This window comes from Lycium barbarum, chromosome 12 (assembly GCF_019175385.1).
Source record: "Lycium barbarum isolate Lr01 chromosome 12, ASM1917538v2, whole genome shotgun sequence".
NCBI classification, from domain to species: domain Eukaryota; kingdom Viridiplantae; phylum Streptophyta; class Magnoliopsida; order Solanales; family Solanaceae; genus Lycium; species Lycium barbarum.
The window spans coordinates 2,295,478-2,306,215 of record NC_083348.1 but is presented as its reverse complement, the minus strand read 5'-3'; positions in this window follow the sequence as shown (position 1 = coordinate 2,306,215).

Here is a 10,738-nt window from a genome sequence, read left to right as displayed (position 1 = left end):
AAGTCCTTACGGCACATATTCCCAACCAATAGGTAACCAACCATTTACCAATTCAATTAAGTTAGAAAAGCGGAAAACAAAGAGTCAAATGCCTAAATACAAAGTCTTTCATTAAGAAACAAGTACAGAAATAGAAATACCACCCAAGACCAGTGTCATGTGTACAAGAGTCACTAAAAATACAGCACAAGGTAGAAATCCATTGATACACCGTCTAGGTACAAATGAAAGACAAGAATAAATAAAAGATAGAGGGAGAGGGGTGTTGTGGATCAGGCGAACAGCTGACCACAATCTCATGAAATTACGGTCTTAAACTCAAACGGCTCCGCAAGTCGTACTTGTACTTGAAACCTAATCTGCACCACAAAGAGTGCAGCAAGTATAGTATGAGTACAACAACTAGTACTCAGTAGGCATCATAGGCTGACAACGAAGGGATCATGCATAACGAATATAAAGTTGAAAACATACACCTAATGGAACAATAAAGCTAACTTCCTTAGTCTTAACAATTGTGTCATGCGTCATATAATTCAACGAGTAATCATGTAATCACGTAGAAAATGCAGTGGATCAAGTGAATGAATGAATGTAATGCAAGCAGGGGCTAATATCAAAACCAATACATACATGCTATAGGTCATTCCTTATAGTCATGACTCATGGAGGACTTGTGAGGTCCATATACTTCTCAACTCCATCCGCATTTACCCTTGCATTGGGTGATAATCATATCCTATCATATCATGTCATGTCTTATCAACTTAACTCTTATCATATCACCTAGAACCATTTCCCTTCGGGCTTTGAAAACATCATTCTTACCTTTTTCCCAGTCTCATAGGACCATCTCGTACCTCATTCAATGTCTAGCTCCAAATATATAAATGTATGCATCAACAAGTACAGCACGAATGGTAACATATGCTAACGATGTCATGAAGATATGAAATTAGCGTGCATACACCACGAAATTGCATAATATCAATTCAATATCAATAATGATTCCTCTTTTATGAGTTATACGAACTACGGAGTGATGAAGACAAAATGAATAAATAATCACGCGTATTAATCAAACATGATTTTCATAGCCTAAATAAGTAACAACCATACCAACATAGTAGATTTATCATCACAACCGATGCTCGTGGGCTCAACATGCATTTCCTGTCACAATAATCTACTTTGCATTAACTAGCCGAACAAATACACTGGCACCCACCCAAGTGTTCATCATAATCACTAAGGTGGGACCCCTTTTCACGCCCAATACCCCTTCAGTATTTATAAACTATATATGTCCTTCACTCAAATTCTTAAAGAGTAAACTGTAGCCTACCTCGAAGCAGAGCAAGAGCCACGAACAATGAAATTCGAGTGGTCCCTTTCCAGTGTGCCTTCGAGCAGTCCAAATCTATGAAATATGGATTCTACATTATCACGCGAGTCCATAAACACCCATATTGCTATCTTAATAATTCGGGTCTAAAAATTCACCCAAAAGTTAATCCCGAGCCTCAAAGGTGGAAAGTCCAATTCTCTGCAAAATTGGGTTCAATAAAGTCAAATATTACTCTACGAGGTTAAATGAATCCAATGATACTCATATTGATATACTTTGGTTCAAAAAGCAAAAGAGAATGCAAAAAGGTAATCCCGAGCCCTAAGGGAAAAACTGAAATTTTATTTGAAAATCGATTTACCCATAACTAGATCCAGAAAATAACTCAATTCCATATCTTTAGGTATCAAAACCCCAATTACTACAACCCAAACATGGATAAAAATGATAACCAATGAAAATAATCATGGGGAAACACCAAAATAAAGGTTAGATGCTTACTCTCTTGCTGAGACGAGAAAAACTCCATAAAAATCACCTCAAACGGAGCTCTAGAACTCAAGATTGCTCAAAATACTAGGACGAAGTCTAAATTTTAAGTACTCAGCGCGTTTGCACCTGCGGGCCACAATTCCGCACCTGCGGGCCTCTTTCTCACACCCGTGGGTCACAAGTACGGACCCTATTTCGCACCTGCGTTTCACCAGCACCAACAATCCTATCCGACACTAAAATGGCCATAACTCCCTCATACGACGTCCAAATTTGACGATTCTTTTTACTATGATTCTGTAATCACAATACGGACCTAGTGGTTCAATCAAAACACAAGTTAAAGGTTGTTTTATCAATATGGTACCATTTATGGTCAAAGAAACGAGGCTGAAACTTCATACACGAGCGCGACACAACCCGAATCCATTCGAAACTCATTAGAATCTCTCATCAAAACTTGCGGACACGTCCAAAATCATCATACGAACTTGTAGGAACTTTCAAAACATCCAAACGGGGTCATATTGAACCGATGTTGGCCTTGGTCAACTCGAAATCATCTCAAAAGCTAGTTTCTCAACCAACCAGCTAAATCATACCCGAACCTTTCGGGAACCAAACCAACGACTCGACTAACTCATAAATCACATTCCGGACCTAAGAGAATCTACAAAACTTTGAAAAAGCTCATTTACCCCAATGTTGACTTTGGTCAACCATTCTCATTTCTTAACGTAAGGATTTCAAAAATATCCTTTTTCTTACCTAAAACTCACCCGAAAGCCTCGGAAATCACGCCAACCATCCCCACAAGCCATAAACATCAATACGAAGCTAATAGAACCAATAAATTTCTAATAGCTGTCTTATTTATTCTCGTGAAGTTCTTTTCACCATAAATAGGCATATTGAATACTAAAATTGACTTAATTGTCAAAAACCAACCAAACGAACTCTAAAATTAGCTCTGTCAATTTCTACAGGTCATAAATAATATTAAAAGTCTAACAAAATCTTGAGATCACCAATCAGAGCATGTTTTCCCAAAACCAGCAATTAATCCAAATAATTAAATGTTAGTGTTTCCAAATTGAAACCTTTTCCCAAAGTGAACCAAATGATATTCGTTTGACTACAAATTTTGCAAGTAAGTCAAAATAATTATTATGGAGCTTCTGGAATAGACATATGCAAAATAGAGCATCGGTTCTCAAAATGACCGATCGGATCGTTACATCATCCACCACTTAAATGCACGTCCATCCTCGAACGTCAAGAGAAAGAAGGTATCTGAACTATTGAAAAGTTGGAGATATCCACACCACATGTCCAACTCAGTCTTTCAAGTAGCAGCCTCGACTGGACGATGCCTCTATTAAACCTTCACTGAGACTCTCTTTGGATTTCAACTTCCAAATCTGTCTATCCAAAATGGCTACCGACTCTTCCTCAAAAGTCAAATTCAGATCAAGCAACATTGAATCACATGAGCACTATTTGAATAGTACTTCTTGAGCATCGAAATATGAAATACAGGGTGAAAGCCCGACAAACCAGTTGGCAAAGCTAACTCATAGGCCACCTCGCTAATATGTTGAACAATCTCAAAGCGACCAATATACCTCCAGCTCAACTTGTCTTTTTTTTTAACCTCATTACACCCTTCATGTGTGGAACCTTCAACAACAACCTGTTCGCCAACCATGAACTCTAAATCAAGGACCTTTCGATCCACATAAATCCTTTGCCCACTCTAAGCTATGAGAAACCTCTCCTGAATCAATTTGACCATGTCCAAAAGAATCCCTCAATAAGTCAGCACTCCAAGGCCTAACCTTGAAGGCATCAAACCAACAACCGAAAAATGACATCTCCTACCATATAATAACTTAAATGGTAACTATCATGATAAGCAAACTCTGCTAAAGTCAAGAACCGATCCCAATGAATACCAAGGTCTATCATAAAAGGCCACAACATATCCTCAAGGACCTAAATAGTCCGCTCGGGCTAGCCATCTGTCTAAGGGTGAAGTGATATGCAAACTGTACTCGAGTTGTAAGTTGTCTGATTTGGTGAGAAAAGACCCAACTTAGTTAAATGGTACACGATGACCTAGGTAGCACCAAACATTCCTAAAGTATGTGGTATTCCTACCACAAGGTCCATAGAAATTTGCTTTGTTCATTTAATCTGCCAAATCTTCCTTTAACTTAGCTCAATACTTTGATTCTCAGACATTTAATCTGACACTTCTTGAAATACCTTATTTTGATTGTAACCATAACTATGAACACAATTAGTGGATTCCACAATTATTGTCATAGTTGCCACAATCTTCTAGCTGAACCCGTAACCCATTGTCAAACTGTACCCGTTAAATACTTTGATTCAACTTATCTTTCTTCCACACCTTCCAAAGTCGTCTTTAGTACCAAATATCCTTAAAAAGGACATGTTTCCACATCCCAAGTCTAAATCATGACTCCCTGTGACCAGAAAAGAAGTTGTGCTTGTACTGAGCCAATTCTAAGCATTTTCGTCAAAAAAAGACTGAACTTATCCAAGGTCGATTGCACAAATTTCGAATCCCTTAGTTTTGTTTCGTCGAGCTGGAACTACTGAGCCAACACTCGTCATCCAAATCCTCTTAATCCTTCATATAATGTACAATGCACATCATCTTAGTAATTATCTTGTCATGCCAAATCTGTAAAAATCAATTGATCAAACCCAAAGACTTTCCCTATCCATTTGTACCGCATCAAAACATCACCAAGTATCCGCGTAAAATATTAGAATTTTCCTATATAGCTGCGATCAACAAAATGTTATCAAATCTGCTTGTAAACTCTAATAACACTCGATAAACTTTCCATACCTCTATCCCGAACAGAAATCCATCAAATCTTTAGATATGGGTTACTCGAATAGCCATAAATCTTCTGGTAATACATCCATAAGCCACCTGGAATTAAATGAATAGATCTGACCAACAATGCACCATTCCCTGAATGTTAGCATTAATCACTCGAATTGTTTCTATTCTTTATAAATGAATAGTAAGCCTTTCATTACTCTTTGATGACCCATTCTAATCTGGTGTTCCTGAATACTCAACCTCGTACGGTCAATACAAACCACAAAAGCTGAATTTTGCCCAAGTCATTAACCAAGTACCGATGAACTATACCTTATGATTTTAAATCTTCATATCCGTTGACTCTCACTAGTCAATAAAATATGATAAAGTTCATACAATCTAATTACATCAAACTCTCCTCTTTGTACTTACACAAAATGAGTTCATCACCTCGAACACTCCAATGTAAGGCCTATGGCCCCGTACTTCACCCTTCACAACCATAAAATCTCTGAGTAGAATACCTTATTACGCCTTTAGATTCAAAAGTATCAAATCTTACAATCCATGTGGCTTACCATGCACAAATACTGTCCAGTTATTCGTATTTGAAATACTAAACCATCACTTTGACACAGTCTACTACCACTGACATAGACTTACCTCAAAATGATGACTTCAGCTTTCGATTGTAAAGATCTCTTCTTATCAATCAACTTTAGTTTTCTATTCAATGATTCCATGAAATCAACCATCTTGGTACTGCACAAGTTAGCTCCTTATCAATCTTCATTCATAAAGTCCCGATGACACTTGCTATATACTAAGTTGAATTGTCCATAGACTTCTATACTCATTCATATTTATCACTTTTACATCCTATCTGAATGATATAATATAATGTTACCATAACACGTACGTGATTCAAGTTGTCACACTGATTCAGATTCAAGTCTTACGATCCTTAATCCTCTAAACCCGATAGCAAGATGCATTTATCTTAATTCTTCAGTTTCCATATTCCATTCAAAATCTCTTTTATCATTGTCAACCAAAAATCACTCAAACCTACTTGTGGGGTAAGTCAAAATGTCATACGTTTTTTAAAATAGCTAAGCCAATCATGGAGGTAGTTGTAAACCACAATCCTGAGCATCTGAAAGTTTCCCTTTCCTCACTCGAACCTTAAAACTAAACATTCCTCTAAGACAAAGGCATTACATATATAATATCCACATTTCTTCTCCAAATTAGATGCAACAACCGATAACTCTTTAAGTAATTAAATCATCACACTCGTCCATCACTAGAGTCATTTCTATTGGTCGATCACTTTTTCCCCCATAAGCCTACAATGTAGTCAAACTTAGCAATTCATTAATGTTCCTTTAGCATTCACTTCATAAATAGAGAAGTCTCACAGAATCAACAAGCTCATAGCTCAAAATGACTCTTTCTTATCACCGTACCTTGAGATATCAAGTGAACCTGCAAACGCAATATTTGCTAAAAGACAACACCCTACTATTCCCACAATATTAAGTCATCCATAGTAGCTTTTTACAGACGAGTACATCCACCACTTCTGCTCATCCTATAACTGAGAAGGATCCATTTGAATTCCCTTCATAACATCTTTGTTTTGTTGATTAACTGGTGACTCTTCACACACACCCTAAATACGAAGTCCTACTTTCTCATTCTTATCACAAAAGGCAATTCTTCATGTTTATATGTTTTTCAAACTTTTTTTCATAGCCTCATCAACTATTCTTCTTGTCCGATCCATTGATTCATCCAAGTTTTCCTTTAGTCTTCAGAATATTAGTACATTTCCCTAAAATGTCAGTACCTATACCACTTCATTACTGAACTATTAATACATGCCATTCCTTTAGTCTTCAAAATATTAGTGCATTCCTTTAGCCTTCAAAATATTAGTACGTACATTCCTTTAGCCTCATTAATACACTCGTGTCATAAGTCTGTCGTACTAAATTTGGACGCTGCTGAAGCATTTCCACCCTAATCACACCTCAAATAAACCATCATTATTATTTTGTATCCCTTTCAAGTGTAGTCTTCAAATCTATAATGCTTATTAACTGGTTATTCGCTAGCCAATTCAATTTGTAACACTCTGGTCGGTCGTTTTGAGAACTGGTGCTCTAATTTACGTGTCGTCTATTCCAAAAATTTTGTTATAATTATTTTGAATCTCTAGTCAAATTTGAAGTCAAATGAATATCATTTGGTTCACTTTGGGAGAAGGTTTCACTTTGTAAATTTCGGCATTCAATTATTTGGAAAAAATATTTATTGTGGGAAAACGTGCTCTGATTAGTGATCTGAAGATTCTGAGATTTGGAATATTATTTCTAACCTCTAAAAATTTGTGGAGCTAATTTTAGAGTTCGTCTGGTTGGTTTTTCACAATTAAGTGGGTTTTAATATTTAATATGCCTACTTATGATGAAAAGATGGTCACAGGAAGAAATAAGACTAGGATTCGAGATTTTTTGTTTCTTTTAGCTTTGTTTTGATGTTTATGACTTATGGGGATGGGTGGCGCCATTCCCGAGGTGATCGAATGAGAATCAAAGAAAAAAATCTAGGCTTTGAAATTTTGAAGGCTTAAGTTTGAGAAGTTTGACCAAAAGTTGACTTTTGGGTAAATGTACCAGTAATCAAATACCGATAGTTCCTTTAGGTCCAAAATGTGAGTTATGACTTAGACAAATCATTTGTTCGATTCCCGAGAGGTTCGGGTGTGATTTAGGTGGTTGGTTGAGAAGCTAGCTTTTGAGATGATTTGGAGTTGACCATGCTCAAAATCGGGTCTAGACGGTCCTGTTTGGATGTTTTGAGAGTTCGACCAGGTTCGTATGATGATTTTGGACTTGTCCACAAATTTTGGTTGGATTTCGATGAGTTCTGGATGTGTTTGGTTGTATGGTGTTTGTTTTTTGTTTTGACATTGAGCAAAAAGGGTACCATAATGAGCAAACGACCTTTGTTTTATGTTTTGATTGAACCATTAGATCCGTATCGTAATTTTGGAGCTATAGCAAAAAGATTCGTGGTGTTTCGCCATTGTATGAGGGAGATATGACAATTTTACTAAAGAAATTAAATATTGGTTTTCTGGTATAATTTTGCTAAAAATTACGATTTTGCCCCAAAGTTCGCCCTTAAGTATTCTTCATTCTTTCCAAAATTTAAAAGGACCATATCTCTCTCATTCTTCGGCCTAATTGGGTGATTCAAAAGACTATCTTTGGTGGAATTTCACGAGGATATTATAGGGATTGTCAAAAGTGAGCTTCGTGATCATCTAGAACCTATTTCATGACTAAAACAACTGCTGGTTTTTTTAATTTCCACTTGTTTCGGGATTTAGTTACGTTTCTCAAAAGTTCTAGAGTTTGGTTTAGATAGTTTAAAAGGGGTTTTGCTCATCTAAGCTTGGAGGTAAGATTATAATCCAAAATCCTTAATTTCCCCTTGATTCCTATCCTTAATTAGTATTTTTAAATCATGTTTTTGGGTTCAAAATTTGGGTTTTATCCCTAAAGTGAAAATTGGGGGGAAAAGAAAATTGGATGCCAAGATCATGACTTTTTATTTGTATTTTGGATTTGGACTAATTAGATCATGGGTAAACTTTTGTTAAACGAAAATTCCAGTTTTTCCCTTTCGGGCTCGGGGTCACCATTTTGGGTTCGTTTTGGATTTGAATTAAAGTATAACAATATGGGTATCATTGGATTCAACTAGATTCGTAGGGTTCTATTTTGACTATATTGAACCCCAATTTTTCAATGATATTATAGTTTTATCCTTTTGGCTCAGATTTGGCTATTTTGGGTCCATTTTTTGGTTTTGGGTAAACTATGACATTATGGGTTTCCTTAAATTTGTATTTTAACGTAGAATTCATACTTGATAGACGTTAATCGTTCCAAGGCTCTCCGAAGAAGAAAGGCACGACCCAAGTGGTTTGGTTCGAGGCTCTTGTTCAACATTATAGGTAGGTTATAACTTACCTTATGGTTAGACTTCGATTAGCAAAGCATATGTAGAGTTAGTTATTGTCGGAGAAAGCATGTTACACGCTCGGGTATGAAGTTGGGATGGACTATTTAGGTTGGTATCGTTGTTGATTATGGCTTGTCGCCTTGTTGTGTTCTATTGAGTTGTTGCCTTGTTGTGATTTATTGGCCTGTAGCCACATGAGTGATTCTAGACTTGTTGCTTAGTGATTTACTTTATGAAGTTGGAGATCATCTTTCATCATGTGTTCATGTTGTTGGGAAGGAATGGAAGCTATGATATTGAGACTGTTATTGTGATATGTGTCCATGTGTGGCACGATTGATTTGATATGTTGTTATCACTCATTGGTATTATGCAGTGTACTCATTCTCATCTTTCATGATACTCTGATATGAAGATTTAGTGACTTATTCATAGTTGTGAACCCATATCTCTCAGTTATTGGTTATTGACTTGTGAAGAGGGAGGAATTTATATTGATCTGAATATTGGATATGTGTCCATGTGTGGCATGGTTGTCATTAATATACTTTTGTTGGCATTGATATCATGCATGAATTCGCAACACTGACTTGGATTGGGTTGTGCGCCGCAGCAGGTACATGGACTTTGCGGGTCCCCCATAGGTCATGACTGTCGAGGCATAAATGTCATCTGCCTGGAGCATATGTGTATCATTGCATTTCATTCATATTTCATTCATTCATACATCTGATTTCTGGTAGTGGTTATTTATCATATCGTACAGTGCTCATGAATATTGACTTTCTGGTTGTTTACTGATTTGAGATCGTCGTGTGTGTGATTAGTATATATTTGGCAATTGATGGATTCGAGGAGTAGAGACTTTCTCCTAGGTTGAGACTTGAGGTTACAGAGTGACATTGTTGGCAGTACTTATGTTTATGGTTATTCTGTGGAATCGTGGGAAACTTGGCAAGACTTGTGTAGGTGCTTCACAATAGGCTATGATTCGGTTAATTGATATATTGTACTTGAGTTGTTATTCTTGGATTGTGTGGTGTTTATACCTAATAGTGAGCATATCTATTCTTCAGTCTCTCCCTTTATATATGTTAACTAACTGTTGTCGGCCTATGATGCCTACTCAATACATGTTGTTTGTACTGATGCTACCTTTCTACACTCCTTTTCGGGGTGTAGAGTTTGAGACAAGTTCCACTTCCACTTCTCGAGGCTGATTTTCGAAGCCTAGCTTGGGAGTGTCTAGGGTGAGCATCTGACGAGTCACTGCCTGGAGGCTCATCTATCCTGTCTTTATATTCCATCATTCAGACAGCTTTTTATTTGGCTTTCAGACTTACATATTAGACATTCTTATAGTTGCTCTTGTACGAGCCAGACCAGTTCCTTAGGGATTGTATTTATATTTCGCACTTATGATTATTTTATGATTCAGGCTTCTACTGATCTATTTACTTTATTATGGTTTCAATTAATGATTTGGGGTAGGGTTCGCCTACCGAGGTGAGAAACAGTAGGTGCCTGCACGACTTAGTGAATTTAGGTCATGACAAGTTGGTATTAGAGCCCTAGGTTACTCAGTCTATAAGTACAAGAGATGTCTAATAGAGTCTTGCGGATCTATACGATGAGCTTCGTACTTATCTGAGAGAGCATATAGGATATTTAAGAAACTTCCAATTCTTTCATTCTTTCGTGCTACTTTGTTCAAATTGGTATCTAGTAGATTCCAATTGGTATCTGAATTTCCTTGTCCTATTCTCCCACAATTGATGGGAACTCTTATGCAAGCGCTTTTGTAATGACATTGCTTGGTATGGTACGAGACTTGTCGTCCTGATTCAGACACATAACTAAGTTCAGTTTCTAGCTATGGCTTGAGGATTCTGTTGTGTGGGATCGTGTTTAAGACACATTTATTGTAGGGGTTTTCCTGAAAAATGGAAGAGATGGCCTATGATCTCCATGTTCCAGCGTTAGGTTGCTCGGAA